The following is a 22,634-nucleotide window of genomic DNA, read 5'->3' as shown; positions in this document are numbered from 1 at the left end:
TATAGTTGTTATTTGTTGTATTGTTTTGTTGCTTCAATTGAGACCATGCACCACGAACTCTCAAATTATATAGCGCGGCTCTTTCGTTAATTCAATAAGTCGGGGGAAGCTATCGCTTCCTCTGTTACACATAATGCGCGGCTGATCTTCCGAAGCTTTTCGCAGAAGCGTATTAAGCATTGGAGAAATATCCACCTTGCAGCCAAATTTAAAAGTATCGTACCAAAAAATACCAAATCAAAAAGAGTAGAAAGGCCAGCTAATAACTTGATTAAGAGAGGTGAGAGACTGGGGCGAAACCAAGACGATATTTTGGACACAAGAAACGGTGCACCGTAGAATCCCATTACCAGTAGGGCAGGTCTTGATTGTTGGATCGATCTCAAGAAAACTATAAGCATGTGCTTGAAGCAACTTGGTGATTATGTTGAATTTACTAATTATGAGTATCTTTCATTATTCCTTTTCTACTCTTAACTTCTTGCTCATTTTCCACTATTCCATAATAATTTTGTTCTACAACCATTCATGAAATGAAATGGAGCAGAGGCATTTTCAGTTCCATTTCCTAAATAGCTGAACATCCCGACACTTCAACTTTTTTGTCCTTAATCTACTTCTGATTTTAATACAAATCATGCACTAAACTGCTACATCAAATCTTTTTCTATCTAATCCAAATTCATGCAACAACTTCTTCAAAACAAAAAAAAAAAAAAAAACACTAAACGCAAAGTCCTGGATTTCATCTTTTACAAAAACTAGAAAATCTTTTCAAAGATAATTCCGTCTATGCAAAATTGCAAATCAAACTTCGAACAATCTTTCGGATCTTATCAACTTAAAATTTGAACAAACTTCGGTTCAAAAGCTAAATGCTTCATCACTTGGGGATTATTTTTTCAACACCTCGCCTTTGAAACGGCCGAGTTTCCTCTCCGAAGGGTTTGATATGAGCGTTAGAGAGGTCTCAACTCTGGAGATCCACACCCCTCTGCTTGGCCTTCGCCTTTCCTAATTTACTCTAATATTTCTTTGCCCAATCTCTAACTGTGTGAAAACAAAATCCCATAACATATGGGATTGAAGGGCCGAACCCTAAAAATACTTCAAAGTTCGGCGATCTGAGATCGCTTTCTTTTTTTTCTCGGCAAACTTGGATAAGATTGCACCATTCCAAAGCGATCCCTCCATATGCCCTTCATTCTAGATATTGAAATCAGATAAAAGTAAAAAAGAATAAGAAAGAAATGGCAGATTGGATGCTCGGTGAATACGGACTGGATAAAAAGATATCATATTGCCCGATCCAACCCCGAATCCGGCAATCTGGGTAGAGATTATTTCCTCCTCATCGCATCCCGAAAATGACGGCCACCGTGGTGTTTGCCATTGCAATGATCAGTGAAGTTAGGGCACATGCAGGCTTTTATACTAAATGTTATTTCTTCAAACTAAATCAAGCACACTTGGACATTGGAGGCATTTCAAATAAATATAACAGCTATACAAGTCATAATGAGTATTATTTTATAAGATCCACAGTCAAAGTCAATCAAGACGTGAGATCTTACAAAAATGAATAATCTTCATTCTCATATTACTCAAAAAAAAATTTCTTCTCTCATCAAAAAAAAAAATTCTTTTGGCAGTCAGGCACGAAGAATTTGGGCGAACCACATATATTCCTCATCCACCTCACGCTTTTTAACACGTTTTCTCCTCGCAGCCCTCGTTTAGAAGGAACCTTCTCCCGGACTATATGTGTAGCCAAGTGGACACATGTTGCCGTCGCTACCGCTCAACCCGCCACGTTTAATTGAGTTTTCATCATCTCGCAACTGCAACCTTCCGTGTCCGTAAAGGCGGTAAACCGTTCTCGTCCGAGCCAACCCCTCCCCCTCCCCGACCGGAGCCACCAATCTCTTATTTCTAATTTCCTACGGGAAATCATCATCGATATCCATTTTTTTTTCCAAGAAGAGAAAAAAAAAAGAAACAAATAAACGCTTCTCCTCCCGGAATTACTCCCCCGTAAAAACCTTTGCGCCGCCGGCGTTCCCTCCTCCAGATCTACCGACCTCTCTTCGTTCTTTGTCGGGACCGCATTCTTGCCCTAGATTTCGTCTTCTTGATCTTGGATTGGAAGGGGTTCTGGGATCCGAGAGGGACCGGAGGATGATGCGGAATTCGATCGCGGCGTACAAGGAGAGCCTCTCCCGGATCGCCAGCGAGGTGCTGGACGACGAGGAAGAGCTCGAGGTCCCCCAACCTCGAGGGGCAGTGGGGGAGGATTCGCCGGCTTCCGTTCGCCGGTTTTCCCGCCGGCGATCCGCCAGGTTTACGTCCCCAGCCGGTTCGCCGGTCGCCTATCGAACCGATTCGGAGCCCCACGACGAGGTACGATGACCGATTTCGGGAAATTTTATAAGAATTGTTCCGTTATTAGGTTGCTTTAGATTCCAGTTTTGGGGAATTCTTGCTGTCCGTGGAATTATAGATCTTTATAACCAATTTGGGATAAAAAAGGGCGGACAATCTATTGCTGATTTCCGCATAAGAAGTCATGCTTTGATATTTTGGAGCTGGCATTATCTATTCAAGTAGTTCAGCTTCAGGATCTCAACTTTGGTTTGAAAGCTTTAACAAACGAACCTGCTCTGAAAGTTCGGTAATTAGTAGCCACATCTACATTAGCGCATTCTGATCTTTCAATTAGTCTTAAACTTAGTATCCGGCATGAGAAACGATATGGTATTGACGTTAATTCTTCTTTTTTTTCGGGTACCCCCCCCCCCCCCCCCCCAAAAAAAAAAGTCCTTAGCTCTTGTATATGCATGATTGTTTTCAATGTTTGAAAACTGAGGATGATACAATATGGTTATGTACGATGATTTCTCAAAATACAGAAAGGTGGCTCTAAGGTTCAAATTGATAAAATTAGTAATATAAGCTCTTCCGAGCAATATGGTTTGAAATATAACATCAATAATACTTGGGACAAAGGCTTCTTCGTGCACAAGGTACTATTTGGGAGTCTTTTGGGGAGTGAGGGTTGTAACTTGTAACTGATGACAAAGTCTTGAGTTGCACTTTTCTGTAGCCCTTTGGAGTCCAAGCCTGACTAGAAAGATCTGGGTTTTCAGGAAATTTTTGTGTAGTTTATTCCTGTACTCTCTACTTTGAAGTTGGGGTAATCAACTTGTGTCTTGCTTCATGCGCGCAAGATAAAATGTTTGTAAAGCGCTTATTTGTGTAGAAGAGGCTAGTTTGCTATTGGCGTGATTTGTGATGTTATCTGAATCATTCACTCTAGATTTATCAGCCAAAATCAATTGTACACATGGATATTGGCATGTCACTAGGGCACTTGTTTTTAAAAAATAAATTCTTAAATATTAGAAAGATTTGATACCTAGACACTTTTCACACTTGTTACAAGCACCTGAGTTAATGTAGCAAAGGTGTGTTTGTTACAGTGGGGAACTAGTAGTCATGCCTCTATTTAGTTTCCATGACAAAAAATGGCATGCAACTCCAAGAGTTCTTTTGAAATCGCGATATGGTGCTCTTGATAATTTGCAAAAACTTTCAGCTGTAACTGAGGTTGGAATTTCCTACTTGTAGATTAGTCTTAAGGAGGGCAGAATTCTTCATGTTAAGATTTTTCTTTTCCCACCTCCCAAGTGTAATATAATTGAGAAGGTTGATATTATGTTGATTTTACTCATATGGTCCAGTGTGTTGCGTATCATGTATGTTGATAATTAATCATCAAGAAGTAGCACCTTGGATCCTCAACTAGCTGGGATTATCTTTTTCTGATTAGTGGGATTCATTGACTTATATATTGGTAGTATGGATGGCTTTCTCCAATAAGAGACTGATGAAAAATCATTATCCTTTTGTCCTTATACTATGATGGATGGTTACAAATGATGAATCAGGTAAGCTGGCTGGCTGGATAGATGTTTACATGATGAGTGCATTGAGCAACATATTGATATAGTAATATTAACAAATCATGTTTTGTTTACTATTGTGCTTTGTATTAACAATCCTTCACTGTACCTGTGTGAAACTTGGGGTGATTTTTGCAAGGGACTAAAGATATTCTGACGGAGGATTGTTAATAAGAAATCTAAGCGCATTTCTGTTAATATAGAAATTAAAAAAAATTATTTTATTTGAAAATTAGATAAATTTATTTTTATGTGGATTGTAGGATTAGAATTTTATGAGGACTTCAGTATTTTATTTTTATGTGGATTCTAATTAGAATTTTGGGTTGTCTATATAAACCCATTATTGTGTTAATTGGGAATATAGTTTGCATTATTCAGATTTGAGAGTACGGAATCTTAACTTACCCTCTTCCTCTGTCTTCTTCTCCTCGTTCCTCCTCTCTTCTCCTTCTTCTTCTTCTTCTTCTTCTTCTTCTCCTTCTCCTCTCTCTCCTTCTTCTTCTGCCCCATGTTAATTTGGTACCAAAGCTTATTTTGTTCGGCGTCAATTTGGTATCAGAGCAAACTTCGATCTACCACCACTGCCATAACATCTCCATTGCACCATCACCGCAATCCCAGCCAACCATAAGCACCACCTTCCTAGGTCCATCGCCACCACCGCGGTTGTGCTCGCCTCATCGCACCAAAACACACACACACACACACACACACACACAGAGAGAGAGAGAGAGAGAGAGGAAAACAACAAGAAGAAGCTCACCCCCTTTCCTCTTGCTGATCACCTTTTCTTTTCTCTCATAAGATGTGAGATTTCTCCCTTCTCTTCTCTCCTCATCTTCTCTCTTCGTCTTCTTCTGTCCTGCATCATATTCCCTCTAATTTCTGTTTCATTTACTCTAGGATTGGTTGATAAGATCATGCTGGTTTTTTTTTAACTGCATATTAATTTTATATTTAGCAATAGATTGCTATGTGTAATGATGAATGGCATGTGATAGTGATAACACTATTCCTTTCATTGTAGATAGCAAAATATAAAGCAGATATCCAGAAGCTTCAAGCATCTGAAAATGAAATTAAGGCACTTTCATTTAATTATGCTGTAATTGCACATTATGCTTCTTTTCTTCTCTGACCACAAGTTACCTCTTTTCTTAATATATGTCTCTTTTTCAGATTCTTTCATCTTTTGTATCTGGATTTGCATAATTTGGTCCTGTCAGTTGTCTGCACACACTTTGTATCTGGATTTCTTTTATCTCTTTATTTTTGATGCATGTCTTTGTAGCATATAATAGCTTGACGGTTTCTTTTTGTTAGCTACTTAGCTTTTTATTTCAAAGGCTTGAGGAAAATTGGTTTTTCAGTTCCTTATATCTTTTGGAAATTAATGTGTCTGTGTGGTTATTATAAATTTTTGCACATTTTATAGCATATAATAGATTTGATGGCTTCTTATGGTCAGTTTTCTAATTTGAGGGATACAGAAAATTTGATTTTTTTTTTTAATTCTTGATATCTGTTGGAATTATACATTCTATACTGATTATTGTAATTTTCTCGAGAGTTCCTCTAATATTTTGGGATTAAGTTTATTATACCGAGTTCAAATGTCGCTACTTCTTATTTATCATGGAAGATCTTTCTATCAGCTCCCTTCTGTCTGGCATATTTTTTCTTCACTAAGGGACGTACCTTATTTTAACAATCATTTCCAAAATTTTCACTTCAGCCATTATCTTTTTTGATCGGAGTTCTTTAGTCAAAATACAAAATGAGACGCAGTGATGTCTACAGCTTGACACAATAAATGTTAATTTTAGCTTTAAGCATGTGTTACTTTTCATTTATCTTGTCATATGTGACAGGAGCAACTTTCCAAACTATGTGAGGAAAATGGTTTATTAAGGAGAAATATGGAGACAAAAAATGCTCTTGGACATACATTAAAAGACGAGAGCCTTAAGACATTATCAAATTGCTCTAATGTGCTGAAGGTAATCTTTCCATGTATCACGTTTTATAGCACCTGATGATTCAGTTCGGAAGATTTAGTAGACTAAATGATAGGTTGGACTGGTCAATAACTAAATAAGACTTACTAAGAATGCTTATTTGTGCCTCTACTCTCAATTAGTCAGTAGTACTTAATCTGTGAATGCATGCAGCCTGTTAGAATTTTGAATGCCTTTTGCTTCGATATTTAATCTTGTCAGTACTCATTACGAAGTAAGCTGGTAGATCAAACTCTCTTCTTCAACTCAGATTATTTTTTCATAATTTCTGGAGCTGTAGATCTACTTTTTATAATCCTCTGTTTGGTTGAATATAAGGATTCCTTTGCTTCACACTTTATAGTAGGTGCTTGCACGTGTACATTTTGAAGTTTGTTGCAACAACCAAATCAACCTCCATTCTTCATAGATAGTCTTCTCTGGAAGTGGTCAAGAAATAAGTCTTCTCTGGAAGTGGTCAAGAAACCTTAATGACTTGTTTCAAGATAGGTTGATGACCTTTGTACAGGGAAAAGTAGCAAAAAGAATTCATAGAGTGAATTCCATTTGTCTTGATAACACTTCTTTGTTCTTTTCATAGTCATGATCTAATTTGCATGCAGCGAGAAGGTCATGCAAGTGAATAATGTGCATGTTCAAGTATGTGTATGTATGTCTCCACTAGTGGTTGAATTGCACAGATATAAGTTGTAAACTTGCCTGACTAGACACCATATCAGAAAAACCTTCCCACGACAACTCTCTCTCTCTCTCTCTCAAATTTCCTTTGGCAAGTTGTGCTTCTCTACTGTCTCTTGTTTTCTTTGTTGGCCTGCAACTGTCACTCAGATGGCTGCAGCCATCATATTCACATTGTGATGGAATCACCATTCTCCTATGTTTACAACATTCATTTATTTTCAATTTATGATCATTCAGTTGTTACATGAAGATGCATTTAATTGCCACTGCTATGCTAATGGTGCAGCTTTTAGTCTTTGAGATCGTTGTAGAAAATTTTAGCCTATCATCACCTTCATTTAGGCCATGATTGCTTATTCGGCTTGAGATCTTTGCAGAGCACAGTTGACAAATCACCCATCAGACAACAGCGACATAAAGCTCAAGAAAATTTTCATTCTCCTGAAAACCATGCAACAAAAGATGATGCCTCCAAACAGGATGGATACTGCAATGGGGCTATGCAACCAAATCAACTTGATGCAATGCAACAAACGAGGGAGCTGAAATTTGCAAATTCACAGGGCAATAGGAAGGTACTAACCACATCATTTCTTTCTTAACTCTCACCTACTACTGTATGCTATTCAATAATGCTAACTGGCTATAGCTTATCTTCTAATGGATGTATAGAAACATTTTATGATAGGAAGTTTGCTACGAATGGTTGATATTTATTTGATTTTTTGACAAGATAATATCTGTTTAATATTTTCTTGATGCATGTATACTTCATGTACTTCAGTTCTAGTATATAATGAATTTACATGGATTTAGGAAATTGATCATTTTTGTAGGATCACCCAGATTTGCTTGAAGAAAACAGATCATTGGCAGCAATACAGGCTAGTCTTGACTCTGAAATTAAACAACTAAGATCACAAGTTGACAGTGAGCGTGAGAATGCAACAATCATGAAGCAGAAGTTACGAGGTATTGTCTTGGGATAGTTTGTGCGCATAATTCCTTCATTATTTAATCTTGTTTCTGATATTTTATGTTATTCAGAGGAGCATCGGCTGAATGAATCTTCTTTGAGGGAACTCCATGATTTAAAAATGGACAAGGAGAAGGTAAGTTCTAGTTTGAACTTCCAGTAAGAAGTTTGAGCATTATATGTATTGTCTTTTTGTCTTTTGCCATTATTTGTTTTACTCTGTCCGACATAACTTAAAGGTTGTTGTGCAATTCATTATGTCCTCTATGCTCATTGCGCAGATTCAACACAGTTCCCAGCTAATTTGTTGGCAAGGATTTCTGATATATATTTATGACAACTTTATTATTCCTCTGGCATCTTAATGTTGAATTTCTTAGTCTCCTTTGCATGAAAGTAGACAGCTCTGTGGTTACCAAGGTTTGACTATGATTGACTACTTTTTCTTTGAGATGAAAAAAACTCTCAAGGTTCCTAGAATATGTAAGGACCAGTGAAGTAAATGAAGCCAGACTTCAACTTCATCAGCTCATGCTTTAAAAGACATTTAAAGATGAGAGTTTAATTAGCAGGTGCAGAGGTAGACTATTTTATCACTGTGCATTTGGCTTGAGGGACAATTTTCTGCTCCTGAAGGCTGGTGTATCTTGATAGGAAGATTAATATATTTTTAATGATTGAGAGCTTTTCAATTGTAGTTCTGCATGGTGTGAACTCCCTTCTTGGTCAAATTAATTCCTTTGTATCCTGAACCATGTGCTTTTGCCATCCTGAAACCTGAATTCAAGTAAGAAAAGTGGAATTATTTTCTCAAGTTCCATTTAATATTTCTTAAGGTTACTTCTATATTAGAAATAAGAGTGAGAAATACATGCAGCTTCTTCCTCTTGCTGCTATGTACCCCTTGTGCCCCTTGAACTCGTTTATAGAAGTTGTCTTATTTTTTCGTATATGCTTCCTTTCCATTTTGCCATCCTTTCTCATTTCTTTTATTTGCTTTCTAGGTATCTTTGTTGCGTGATTTCCAGATCTTGGAAGCGCTTTTGGATATGTAAGTGAGAAACAAGTCATATAAATGCACATGATTAAGTTAGCTGCATTTTATTTTAGACAAGTGAGGACACGAGCACATAGAGAACCATTAAATCAGCTTTCCACAAGCAGCTTTCCTGGAGATATGTATTTTTGCGACAATATGTTTCTCCTCCTTATTTCCTTACGAATAAGAAAACATGTTCCTGGTGTTGGACCCAACAGCAAATCCTTGACGTTAAACAGCAAGGCAGATCCCACCTATATAGCATCAACTTTATGGACTTTTATACATCCATAAAGTTTTAAAATTTTTAAAACTCTCCTGTGAGTTGATTTTAGATTCTTAGCAAAGCAACTTTTGGCCAAGAAAGGGCCTTGCCTTAAAACATAGAGGACTGTTTAGAAAGGCATACTAGTTGTTTGTCACACTGGATAGAAAATTGGATATTGATGTCAGGTTTGCAATAATTGTATCCAGTCTGGACTATATAACTTGAAAGGTAATACAATTTCGTGAGCAGGTGCTACACAACTTACCTGCTTGCAGATGCTGCCTTAAATTTTGCCATTTACTCTGAGTTTTCTTCTGCCATCTGTTCATCTATTATGCCTTGTATGCTTTGTTGCACCTTAATTTTTTCCCTTGCTTTGGAGGTTTGCTAATTATTAGTAATCTGATGGTTTCTGAGCTCCCTTGCTTCTGAAACTTTCTTCCTTTGGATCATTTCTATTGAGAGTCCTTATCTTTTTTAACTTGCTAATGAAATAATGAATGTTTCCACACTAATAAATCTTGGCACTATTTGGTATGCATCAGCTTGAACAGACTGCACTCTTCCATTATATTGTTACATACATGTGTTGCATTACCAATTGGCTCCATCAATCTGTTGACTAAAATTTCTTGCAATATATTATTACCAAAATCATAAGCCACTAATTTTTGGCATGTGTAATGCATGTGAAATACAATCAGTTAAATGCACTATCCTCTTTATTGTGCTTCTTTCTTGTCCCTCACTCTATATTCATCACATTTTAGAGACAAATGGGCTGAATGTGAGCACAACAATGAAGAAAGGTTTTTTATTAATCAACGCATTTGCGAGCATGGGAATAAAGATGAGTGGTTGGATGATTCACCCCTATTTTTGAACCTCTCTAATGCATCCCTCTTGTATTATAACCATTCCCTAATGGTGGTGAGCATAAAAAGATATCCAATTCAACTCAACTTAACTAAGCCTTAATTCCAAACTAGTTAGGGTTGGCTACATGAATCATTTTGTTCTGTTCCACTCTGTGTAGGTCTTTAGGGCCATACTTTTTGAAAGATATAGAGATATCAAGTCTTTTCATACTATTTATCTTATGTGATTTTTGGTCTACCTTACCCATCTTTCCTTTTACATGTATTAAATCACTCCTTCGCACTGGTGCATTCCTCAGCTACGCTATATATGTTCAAACTATCTAAGTTGTCCTTCTCTTAGTTTGTCCTTAATTGGTGCTATTTTGATATTTTTATGAATGAGTTCTTTTCTTATTCCATCTTTCTTGTATCCACATTATCCATTTCAATATTCTTATTTCAGCTACATTCATCATGTGCATATGTTTATAACTGTCCAACGTTCTGTACCATAAAGCTTAGGTAGTTGTATGGTTGTCCGATAAAATTTGCTTGTCAACTTGGCAGGTATCTTACAATCACATAATATCCCAATTGTATTTCTCCATTTTATGCAACCTGCTTTAATTCTATGGATAACATCCTCTTTAATCTCCCCTTATGAATGATCGATCCTAAATACTGAAAATGATTACTTTTAGAGAGTTCATGATTCTCAATTTTCACTCTTTCTTCATCTTTATTTCTAATTTTACTAAACTACATTTTGTGTATTCCGTCCTAGTCTTAATGTAAAATCCTTAGATGATAATGCACTTCTCTATGATTCCAACTTATGATCGACCCTGACCTTAGTTTCATGCACTAAGACTATAGCATTTGCAAAAAGTATGCACCAAAGAATATCATCCTGAATATGCCTAATAACCTAATTTATAACTAGTTTAAAAAGAAAAAAACTTAGAGCAGATCTTTGGTGTAAACCTATTGTGATTAGAATATCCCTACTATAATCACTAGTAGTTCTCACACAAGTAATTGCTCACGTTAAGATATCTAATAAAAACTTCTTTCTTTGGTAACACCCATCATAAAACTTCTTTAGGAACTCTATCATATGCGTTCTCCAAATCAATAAAAACTATATTAAAATCTTGTCTCTTCTCTCTTTATTTCTCTATTAACCTTTGAAGTAGAAAAATAGCTTCCATAGTTGACCTTCCGGATATAAAAGCAAATTGTCTGATTGATATATTTGTCACGCATTAGTTTGTGCTCAATTTCCCTTTTCCAAAGTTTTATAGTGTGGCTTATAAGTTTAATATTACAACAGCTAGTAGACTTTTGAATAATATATTCATGGTATGCCGTATCAGCCTGAACTGAGCGATACAGAGTATACCGTACCGGTTCGATACCAGTACCATACTGTACCGTACTGATATTGTGGTAGTGTGGCACTGGTACAGGGTCCGATGCCAAGACCATGAACCTTGATTACATTTATTCTTATAATTTGGTACTATAATGTTGTTTTCTATTCATCAAGCATCTTTTTGGTTTTTAAAATCTTATAAACAAATATGTCAACTAAGTTATTCCCACGTCACCTAAACGCTTAAAATCTTACTAGGGATTCCATTAGATTTAACTGTTTTTCCTATTTTTATCTCTCTTCATAGCCTCCTTTATCTTCATATACTCTGATTCTACGTGTATATTTAACATTTCTATGATTCTATCCTTAATGGGACTAGTTCATCTTTAATGTATTTAACCTAAGTCAAGTCTCTAGTTTTCCTATCTCATAGTCTTGCAATCTTATAGATATCTTTCTCCCCATCCTTAAGTTTCCTTGCGATATAACTTTTCATGTGCTTTAAATTTAGCCTCTTGTAACATCATCTTAACTTCTTTCCTAGCCACCTTGTAGCTTTTATACGTTTCTCTGTTCCTACATTTAGGTAGTCTTCTATGGCACACTCTTTTAGTCTTAACCATTATAAAAGACATACATGAAAGATGCATTTTACTGAGCATGTAAAGATACCATTATAAAAGAAAGGTCTCTTGTATATATATGCAAATACATGTATTTCTGAGTATTTGGGTGAATGTATATCTTATGCTTTTAGAAATGCGAGATCTAATAACATATTTGCTCAATTCTAGTATCTTTTTTCTGGAACATGTTGGTTTTCTTATTTTTCTCTCTATGAAATGATGGTCCTTGTACTTAATTGGCAGATTTCGATTGAGATGAAAGAGTTGCACAAGGAATTGAATGAGAAGATATCAGAATTAAGACAACTGCAAGCAGAGTTGAGCAGGAGGGATGGCAGAGAAGAGTCAAATAAATATCTGGAGACTTTGAAAGATACGATCAGGACTTTAGGGAAGGAAAATGCAAAATTGAAGGTTGATGCACATAAACTTCTTTAGTGTAACGTGCTTCAGGTTGTATGGTTGTGCTTTTATACATCTTTTATTTACTAGTACTCTTGGATCAGTTTTTTCATGTTTCACATGACCTAGTCGATAGCAATGATCTGAATACCTTTTACTGAATGCATGAATGCTTCCAATTTCTTTGTTTAACTGATATCTTTGTGTAGGTAGAGAAGAATGAACTTGAAGCAAATCTGCAACTTTGCATGAAGAGTGCATCTGAAAAAAATGATGCTGATGATCTGAACTCTCAGAATAGGAAGTCAAGTACCTCGCATGAGGTAGTCCTTATCTATCCTTTTTGGTGGTTTTTGTGGGTTAATGAGTGAGAACTAGTAGCCATAATTTTGCGATGATCTAAATATTACTCATGCATGATGTCAGACAGTTCAACATGTTAGAAATATCTTTATAGAAAATCATCAATATTTGTCCCAACTTTCTGCAGCTAATGTGATGGCATGACAACAATGTGGTGTTTGACCATGTCAATTCTACTTTTGTCATTCATCGCTACCTGGGGTCATATATGATGTCATTGTGGGGCTGCTGACAATGTGCTTTCATGTTCTTGTGTTTCCTCACATTCCTTTTAGATACTTTTAATATCTGAGCCCAAATACTTAATATAGACTGCCATTGATCTTGTTGGGGAAGATAATGATAAAATCTCAGCTCTCTACCTGTACAATTTAGTGCTTTACCACTTTAAGCTTCTTCTAATATTGAAGTTCCCAACTTTATTCTTTGTTTTCACTACAATACATCCTTAATAATGCTACCTTTCTGTCCCCTCCCTCTCCGCCGCTTACATTATATGATAACTGACAATTTTATCTGTATTACTGTATTATAAATTTATTTCATAGGTCCTTAATGGCCTTGCAGTGATTTTCAGATCACCATCAAAATCATTTCACTGTGTCATTCACCTCCTTATTTCTTTTGACCTTTTTATCTACTTGTTTATGTAAGTGGGGGTAGCTGTATCATGTTATGGATCACATATATCTCTACTTATAAGGAAACATTGCATATCACAATAGGAAATCTGATATTCTGTTCTTATCATAGTGATACACAATTGAAGGAAGAGGATACTCAAGACTAATATATTTTTGCTTGTAATGTTGAAGGTGACAGAAGAGATGGCTCTGTCAATAAAGAAGCTAGAGGGAACATTGAAAGACACTTGTAAAGAACGAGACAAAGCATTGCAAGAATTGGGCCGGCTCAAACAGCACTTATTAGGGAAGGTAATTGTTTCCTTGAACCATTCTGCTTAAAAATTTACATTATCTAGCCGACTATCTGGTCGCTTATGACTATTAAGGTCATCGTCGAAAAACTCTATATAATAGTTCACCACAATGCTCTTTTAATTATTGTCATATATCTGTACAGATATTTGAAAATATGTACTGGGAATTTGATGATTCTTATTTCTCAGACTGACTGCACATGGATGTTTGAAATAAATGGGCAAAATTTCTGTTCATTGATGTGATTGTTGAGTATGAATATGTTGAGTTCTCTGGAAATGTCTGTATCAGATAAATGCCCCTTCAAAAGGTGTGCATATTAACTTATCTAAACTTCAGCTATTTTGTTTTTTTTTGTTTTTTTGATAAGTATATTTTGTATCTTTAATCCGGGCCATCGGTATTACTTTATTGTATGTCAGAATAAATCATTTTGATTCAGATTGTTTATGTCTCAAAATGTATTTGATAATAGTGATGGTATTGTAGCCTTGAGTTGCAGTGCATCACATCAGACAATTTTGCTTTTTCCATCATGTAGAAACATATTACAAGAAATGTTAAGATATGTAATGGTCATCCTGCTACCTGAATTCTTCTCACTCATTTTGGGACTTATTATTAGAATTGCTCTTTTGCAAAGAGGCTTTATAAGACCAAGTGCTAAACGTTTCTCTAGACAGTTTTCTTTGTAATCAACAGTTAGTTTTTATTGTTTTATGCACTTATCTATCTTGTTTGAAGCTTCTATTTATACAGATTGAATTTTAATGCATCTGTTAGTTTGATACTGCCTAAGCTGATGCCTAGAGGAATATGGTTGTACACTTGAGTGAGGGAGTGAGAGAGAGTAAATAAACAAGAAAATAAAAATACATGCTGCAGTTAAAACAACTATGGTATTTTCTAGGAGCTTGAAGATTCAGATAGGATGGATGAGGACAGCAAAATCATTGAGGAACTTCGGGCAAATTGTGAATATCAAAGAGCTCACATACTGCAGCTGGAGAAGGCTTTAAAGCAGGAAAGAGCAAAGAAAGAGGAGATCGAACAGATCAAAAGTGATGAACTTCACAAATCAAATGAAATAATTAATGATCTGAAGCAAAAACTTGCAAACTGTATGAGCACAGTTCAATCAAAAGATCTTGAACTGCTGAATCTTCAAACTGCTCTTGGCCAGTACTATGCTGAAAGTGAAGCCAATGTAAGTGTTACATTTTTCTATCTCATGCTTCACAGAGGTTTCAGGTTGGATTTTACATACCTTGAACATTATAGTGTAATTTCTGTCAATGCGAAAGCAATCATTTATTAGGACCTCGTTTATTGATGGTTGGTTTTGTCTGGACATCCATTAATAGGAGCGGTTAGGAAGAGATTTGGCTATGACAAGAGAAGAATCAACTAAACTTTCTGAGTTTTTAAAGGTAAGATTCATTTCAACCCTCCTTCCATATATTTTAGACAAGTCATTGGTTAACTTCTGAACTCATATTTATTTTTTCTCTTTATAAATGAAAGGCACAATCTGTTCTTATAGATCCATATTATCCCATTCCTCAGACAAGTTGAGTAGGTTTTCAGTTATAACATGTAATTCATGTAGTTAAGTGCTTCAGTATGTTTTCCACCTCTACATGTACTATAATAGCCAAACTTGCAGATGGGAGGCACCTCAATGTTTAAGGATACATACATGCATACATACATACACACACATATACATGCACGCATGCGCACATACATATGGTGCAGCTCTAACAGTTCGCTTTTTCTTTTCCATGTCTAAGATTCATATGGCGCAGCTCAAACTTATAATTCAAACCTTTCTCGAGATAAGAAGTTCTCAAGATTTGAAATTATAACAATTTCTATTTAAGTTAGTGTCATGTCTGGGTAAACTGCAACTCTGAGATTCAAAGCTGTGATACAGATTCTAAAATGAGATCCTATATTGATGCTATCCTCTTATCTTAATATATGCACGAATATGAACCTTAAGAATGTACTATTATCTCATTGACTTTGGTTGGTTACTTGATTCTTGCTCAGAAAATGATTTATCAAAGGGCAAACGACCATGATTTGGAATTTGGAAAGCATGTTTAATTTTCTTTTGATTACTTCTGTTCAAGCTTTCTTTGATTTACCAATTCAAACTTAAAAGCCTTCATTCTTATTGTGTTACTAACACAGATATTTACCTTGTTGAGCCCTTACTATGTACATAATACATAAGCATCTATTTCATGAATGATGTTTTAAGGTACATGATATAGGCAAACATGGCAGTTATGATATTGTTAGTGCATTATTCATTTTCACTCTGTATATGTTGATTAGGCGTGGGGACCCTTAACACGTCTTGGTAGTCATCATGGATGCATGTGTCACATATAAGTCTGGAATCGGGTCAGGCCATGCCGCATCCTTGTCTAAGCCTGGCTTGGAATTTTTTTAGGACTTTGGGATGGGCTGAAGCCTGAAAAAAAATTTCCATGTTAGGTTGGAGCTCGACCCGAGCCCGATTAGAAGGTGCAACTTGAATTGAGCCCAAGTGGCTCGAGTCAAGCCCGACATGGTGGATGACGCGCAGTTGAGGGCCTAGGTGTGGCAGATAATGGTGGCGACATGGTTGTCTGAGCAGCTAAGAATGTTGTCGAGGCGTAGGCAAAGTGGAGCTGGTCAATAGGATTGTCGAGCCGGTCACTGGAGGGGAACTTCTGGTGAGAAGTGATTGTGGAGGGCGAAGAAGTCTCCTGGCGAGGAGGCCCATACCTTAAATATGTTATGGAGGTCTATGTGGTTCAACATTCTATAATTGATTGCCTCCTCTTGCTGATCATAGTCTGAACCTCAAGCTCCCTGCCTCCTCCATTTTCTTGGTTCTCACACCTCAATCTCACTTCCTCCAGGCCCTCGAAAACCCTAAAACCGGGGGAAGAGATCTTTTTGCCCGAAACCCCAAAACCAGAATAAGGCATCCATGGCAGAGGTGAGGATGGTGCTAATCAAGCAAGTGGAGCAATCGAAGAGATGAGGGCGAGGATGGCATGGTTGTCTGAGAGAATCTTGGTCAGATTCCACTAGATTGGGGGAGAAGATGGGAATGAAGAGGTTTGGGTCAAGCTGTTGAGGGTGCGACAAGCGATGCTGCCAAAGGCTATGATGGAGGGTTAGGAGGCTATGATGGATTTTACATACCTTGAACATTATCGTGCTAGCATAGGGTTGACTAGAATCCATGGTGCTTCTTAGGGCCTAGGCGTCATTGTGGATAACTATTCTAGGTAGGAACTTTTCATTGTTGATTACTTTGCCAAGAGCAAGATCTGTACTGGTTGCTAGTGAAGCTGTTTCAAGGAGACTGAGACCATGGGCACTTGGTAGCTGATATAATACTGGATTTTTCTTGCTTTATGTCATTGGCATGGACAAGATTTGCAGTTTTGCAATCTCCTGGCCTAGGACCTCAAAAATCAGAAATTCAACTGGTGATGATGTATAACCACTCATGGATAGAAAGCTTGATGTAGATGGTGTTTGCTGGATTATTGGCTTTGAGTTGTCACTTCTCTTTGTCAAAGGAGGTTTAATTCGTTGCAAGGGACTTAAAGTGAGGGATAACTGTTTTGTTCCTTTTTTCCCTTCTTAATTCACCCCTGATCAACTTTATGAAGTTGCTTCATGTAAGGTTTGGAGAATCTCATTTGAAGGAACTTTTGGGACTGTCTATTTGCCAGTATGTCATTTGGAATATTTCTACATAATCTGGTGCAGTCATTAGAGCTGGCTCATGTCCATCCTGGAGCTAGCTTTATGATATCAAGGCATTTCATTGTCACCGTGAAATATAATCCGTTGTATGATGGCTTATTTTGTGTATCTCTCAAATAAAAATTTGTTATTGATGAATATGACCTTTTTAGTCTGAGCACCCAATATGTAAAGTTCAGCTAGTTCTTGTGTATATTATTGGCTTTCCTGGATGGCATGAACTATGGCATGGGATCTTTCATCCCTGGATTATGCAAAGCTGTGATATGCATTATTTTTACATTGCAGTCTGTTATCTTCGAAAGCTTCATGTTATTTTCCTCGTCAAAATTCCTTCAATGCTGTTTTTGCTATTCATGCACTAATGTTATTGATGTGGTATGCTTTTTTAATCCCTCTGTCTTCTAGGTTGCAAACCAAGGGCTGGAAATGTCAAATAGAGAAAAAGAAGAGATGGCTGCTAAACTTACGCAAGCTGAGAGGATGTTATCAGAATCCAAGCACTCCATACAGAAGCTTGAGGAGGACAATTCAAAATTACGCCGTGCACTTGAACAAAGTATGACAAGACTAAATAGGATGTCACTGGATTCAGATAACTGTGTTGACAGGTAACTTCTTTGGCCTTGCTTTCTAGTCATTTACAGTCATTTTTGTGAACAAGTTGCTGGTATACTCCTCCAGTAAGTTGGTTGAAATGATTGGTCTTCATTTGATGGGTCTAGCTTCATACTTTTGTTGACTGACAAAGTTATTGGCAATTTCGAGTTTGTAATTCCCAGCTCCTCTAACATGGATTGATTGGGCCAACCCCAATGAGCAGGTTCTCTTCATATTGTATTGGAAGGGTATGCAGGCAGGAGAGCTTGAATGTTGGTATTTGGGAGAAAGAGGATCAAATGTTCTTTTGTTTTCATATGCGCAAGATCCTGATACCTGCACCCCCTCCCCCTCCCCCCCACCTCCCCTCACCACCCTCCCCCTCCCCCCCCCCCCCCCCCCCCCCCCCCCCCCCCCCCAAGGCCCCCCATGTAATATAATAGGCAATAGAAACCACCTTATTTAGATTTGGAGATTTGAATTATATAGTATTTACAATATGCAGTCCAGTGCCTTCAAATGTATTAGTAATAATGTTTCATATGGTATTTCATTTGCCATATAGGTCAAGTCCATCTGGTGGGATGCTCATTCCATTGCTGGGGTAGATTGTTATTGTTTCAACGCATCTGTACAACATTTGCCTAACTAGTAAGTAGAATATGTCGTATCTAAAAGGGTTTCCTTCACCTCTCGCCAACCTGCCTGCCAAACTATTAAAAATGAATAAGCAACACTCTTTTTGGTAACCTGTTTTGTTTATATTCTGAGCACTCTTCGGAGGTCTTTTAATTAATCCAAACAGTGGCATGAAGAAAAGCACCTTTAACCACCATCCTATGGAGTAAAGTTTTCTAATTCTTGTGCTTCGAATTTATTAGAAATTTATATATGGAGCTGGTTATTCCAGATCCTAATTTCACCATGTAACTTAGAATTTATTGCTCATTCCATATTGGGTTTAGAGGAGGCGGCCAATTGTCATCATTTTTTTTTCTTTTAATCTCTATAATCAATATATGCACTATTGCTCTATACAAGCCTTTGCTTTGAAAGGAGAGTTCAGTTTTGCATCCCTACCTGCCCTTGTTTCATTCATTCTTGACTTTTAGAAGTTAGATCCAAGCTTCCTGGCAATTAGATTTTTCTTCTGATCCAGCTACACAATTGCCTGATCTATTTGGATGAATATATTTTTTAATGAAATTAATGGATCATTGAAATTGTTATTCTGTGGATAAGCTTGCATGTCTTGATCAATGTGGTGTTGGATCTTCTCTCATGTTCATGTTAGACTATGTAGGATATTTCCTTGTTTAAGACTTTATTCAAATGTCTTACTGTGATGTATTTATTTTCTTATCTGGATGGATATAATTTTGCTGAATTCAGTGGGACTTACATTCTTGTAATGCATAGTCTCCATTATTGCAATTGTCATTCTGCAAATAAGCCAACATATCTACACAAACGTGGTGCTGGATTATCCGTCATGATTAAATTTTAGATTATGACTGTAGGATATTTTCTTATTTTAGAATTCCTTCAACTGTCTCTGCAGCATATTTATTTTCTTTTCTCTAGGGCAAATTGAGCAACAAAACTCAAAAAATGGTGGATGTTGATGTTTCTGGCAGGCGCATTGTGATCAAATTGCTAGTGACATATTTTCAGAGGAATCACAGCAAAGAGGTAATTAATTCTCCAATTGAGCAGATAATTTATACTAGTTGGATCTATGCACCTTCCAAAGACGGCCACGACTGATTTTGTGAAATTTCGAGATTACCAGGTTCTGGATCTTATGGTTCGCATGCTGGGTTTTTCTGAGGAAGAGAAGCAAAGAATAGGTTTTGCTCAACATTCTGCAGGTAAAGGTGTTGTTCGAGGTGTCCTGGGTCTACCAGTACGCCTTGTTGGAGGCATCTTCGGAGGAAGCTCACCTGATACATCCTCTCATATACCTTCTGAAAACCAGGTTAGTCTTTATTTCACATCTTTGAACCCTTATTTTTCATGTCTCCCATCCTCTTCTACTCTTAACAGAAGGGATTTTCATTTGATTATATTTAAAGCCTAGTGGCAGTTCCAGACTTCCATACATCGGCTTTTGCAAAGTCGTTATATTGTCTTGGAGGGGTTGAAATGGGTTAGGTCTGCTGGTATTCTGAGCAACCTACGTATACTGTTGGGCATCATTACTACCATCAGTCTGCATGGTTGAGAGTTTGGCATGACACTAAAATAAATACCATGCTTGTACTTGCATGCCATAGGATTGAATCAAGTGGATTAACAACTTAAGTTATGTGAAGAATATCTAGGCTGTTTAGTATAAGTAAAACCCAAGAATCATGGTACTCTGCAGCATGAAATTGCTGTATTATCAATATATCAGCTGGCAGTTTAGATTCTGCAGTAGTTGGTTGTAGTTGCACTTTTGGTCCATGGTACTGTCTGTGAAAAAAAAAAAGACTTATGTAAGACTTATGTATCATGCGTCAGTAAGCATGTTGGCACATTGGGTCCAAGTGCTTGTTAATTTGCAGATATTGGGGCTACTGAGATCCAAGGTCTGCTAGTCCTTAGTAGGGTGTAAGTGATACCCGAAAACTTGATAAACTGACCTGATTATTTTGTAATAATTAGGTATGGATCCAAATTAAGTTTTCAGTAACCTTATTGGATCGAAGTTGGATTGTATATATAGGATCAGATTTTTTTATCTGATCAAAAACTTGCATGTACCTATCTTCGAATCTGAAAATCCGAAAATCTGATAAACCAACTACATATATATACGCATATGTAGTATATGTAAATATAAAAATATAATGAGAAGCGGGTACATGACTTGTCTTAATTCTTTTTCTTCATGTTTGGATTTACATCTCATGTATTGCTCTCCTTAAGTCTTGCTCACTGTTATTTCAGTTCCAAAATCCCAATTGACGCTCAGATTTTGATTATATTTCAATCGAACTAAACATTAAAGAAATTTAAATTTGTTTTCAAAAGTGATTGGATTTTTTCAAAACTAATCATTTGCTTCCCATGTCATCTCCCTCTCTCGCCAGTCTGCCACAAATTTACTATATATGGAGTATATTTAGATGGGAGTGCTTTCAATTCTGGAAATTGTTAACCCCTGACTAATTGACTCAATAAAATCCATGTGCTAAATTGAACCTCAAAAAACTCGAATCCAAACTCGAATCTGATTACTAATTAAGTTTAAATACAAGTTTGGAACTTGCTTATTTTGATGGATTCGAACTCGAAGTCGAACTTGGGTTTTCTCATCTGAGTTCGGATGCGGATGCAGCATGGATCCGATCTGAATCCGACACTTCTATGGCCCTAGACCTTAGTAGGGGTTGTAATTGGATATGGGTTGGGTCAGATGCGAGTTGGATCAAACATCTGTCAACTTGAGCACGTTCCATTTATAAATGGGTCAAAAATCTAGATCCGAACTTGACCTTTTTATTAAACAAGTAATTCGACCCGACATGCATAACCGATATGATAAACAGGTTGAATCAGGTTAATGGGTCGAGCGAGTCTTAAATGGATTAAATGGGTTAAATTGGTCCGGTTAAATGGGTTTTAAATGGATTATGTGGGTTTTAAATGGATTAAACAAGTTAAATAGGTTGGGTCATGATTTGAACCCAACTATTGAACAGGTCAAAACAAGAGATCAGGAATCCAATTCTTAACTCAACCTGTTTAATAAACGAGTCTGAGCTGGTTGACCCATTTATGACTCGAATCCATTAATGCTACATGTGATCCAGCTTAAAGCAGGTTGGGTTGGTGGGTTAGGTGGTAAATTGCCATCTCTAGACCTTAGAAAACAGCAGACCAACCGTGGCCTTTATTGAACTTGTGGAGAAGATGAACAGTGTTGCTTGAGTTTTTGTGGTGCATGCATGTGTTTGTGCACGCAACTATGCATGCCTGTACGGAAACTTATGTAGAGATAGAGATGAAACTTTCTTATAGTTGTAAATCTATCATTTCAGGATTAATTAATTTTTAAAATTTCCTTGATCTTCTCATTATTGTCTTGTTTGCCAGTCATTTGCAGATATGTGGGTTGATTTTCTTCTCAAAGAATCTGAAGAAAGAGAGAGGAGGGAATCTTCAGAAGCAGAACAGAAGCACAATCTCTACAATGATGCAATCAAACACTGAGCATGGAACAAAGTTGCCAAGTACTAGTACTGCTTCTAGTTTTCCAACTGCACTGATAACTAGACCACCTCCAAAACAAAATCAGCTCTTTGAACCTTCGGATGCTGAATTTGCAACAATTCCTCTTACGTCCTCATTCTATCCATCGGAAAGGAGTTCATTTTCAAGGTTGCCCCAAGATACCGTCATTCGAAATGCACAATGGAGGTAAGAGCTAATGTAGGTATGGTCATCTAAAACTTGTTGAGGTAAATATCCCATTTGTTCATATGAAAATCAGTGTATTCAAATTTTGATTGCATTCTTTTAATATGTAAAAGAGAGTGGAGTGCCTTCCACTAGTTATGATCAAAAAGCATTGTTCCCTCTGTCTAGTGTCCAAATTCTTTTAATATGTAAAAGAGAGTGGAGCTTTCTTTAATATGTAAAGAAAGGTTTGCCATTTTTGTTGTTAAGCATGGTTAACATACACGTTGCACCTGATTTGACTCGAACACCAGTGAACATGCATAACATCAGAAAACACAAGAATGCATG

The 22,634-nt window shown here is 36.9% G+C and overlaps 1 pseudogene across 1 annotated transcript; it reads left to right on the top strand.

Moving 5' to 3' along the window:
* Window positions 1–1,845: 1,845 nt before the first annotated feature.
* LOC103709010 (golgin candidate 4-like) lies at window positions 1,846–22,539 on the top strand (annotated as a pseudogene). The gene is made up of 14 exons (XR_015969048.2): window positions 1,846–2,400; window positions 5,837–5,965; window positions 7,042–7,239; window positions 7,501–7,636; window positions 7,712–7,776; window positions 12,055–12,225; window positions 12,423–12,536; window positions 13,392–13,511; window positions 14,428–14,724; window positions 14,882–14,947; window positions 17,706–17,908; window positions 19,535–19,589; window positions 19,690–19,875; window positions 21,981–22,539. The product of XR_015969048.2 is annotated as a golgin candidate 4-like (transcript).
* Window positions 22,540–22,634: the final 95 nt, after the last annotated feature.

Source organism: Phoenix dactylifera, chromosome 9 (assembly GCF_051530095.1).
Source record: "Phoenix dactylifera cultivar Ajwa chromosome 9, Ajwa_hap1_PhDact_Kaust_v1.1, whole genome shotgun sequence".
NCBI classification, from domain to species: Eukaryota; Viridiplantae; Streptophyta; class Magnoliopsida; order Arecales; family Arecaceae; genus Phoenix; species Phoenix dactylifera.
Note: the sequence above shows the minus strand (reverse complement) of the source record. Positions and strands in the feature narration are given on the sequence as shown.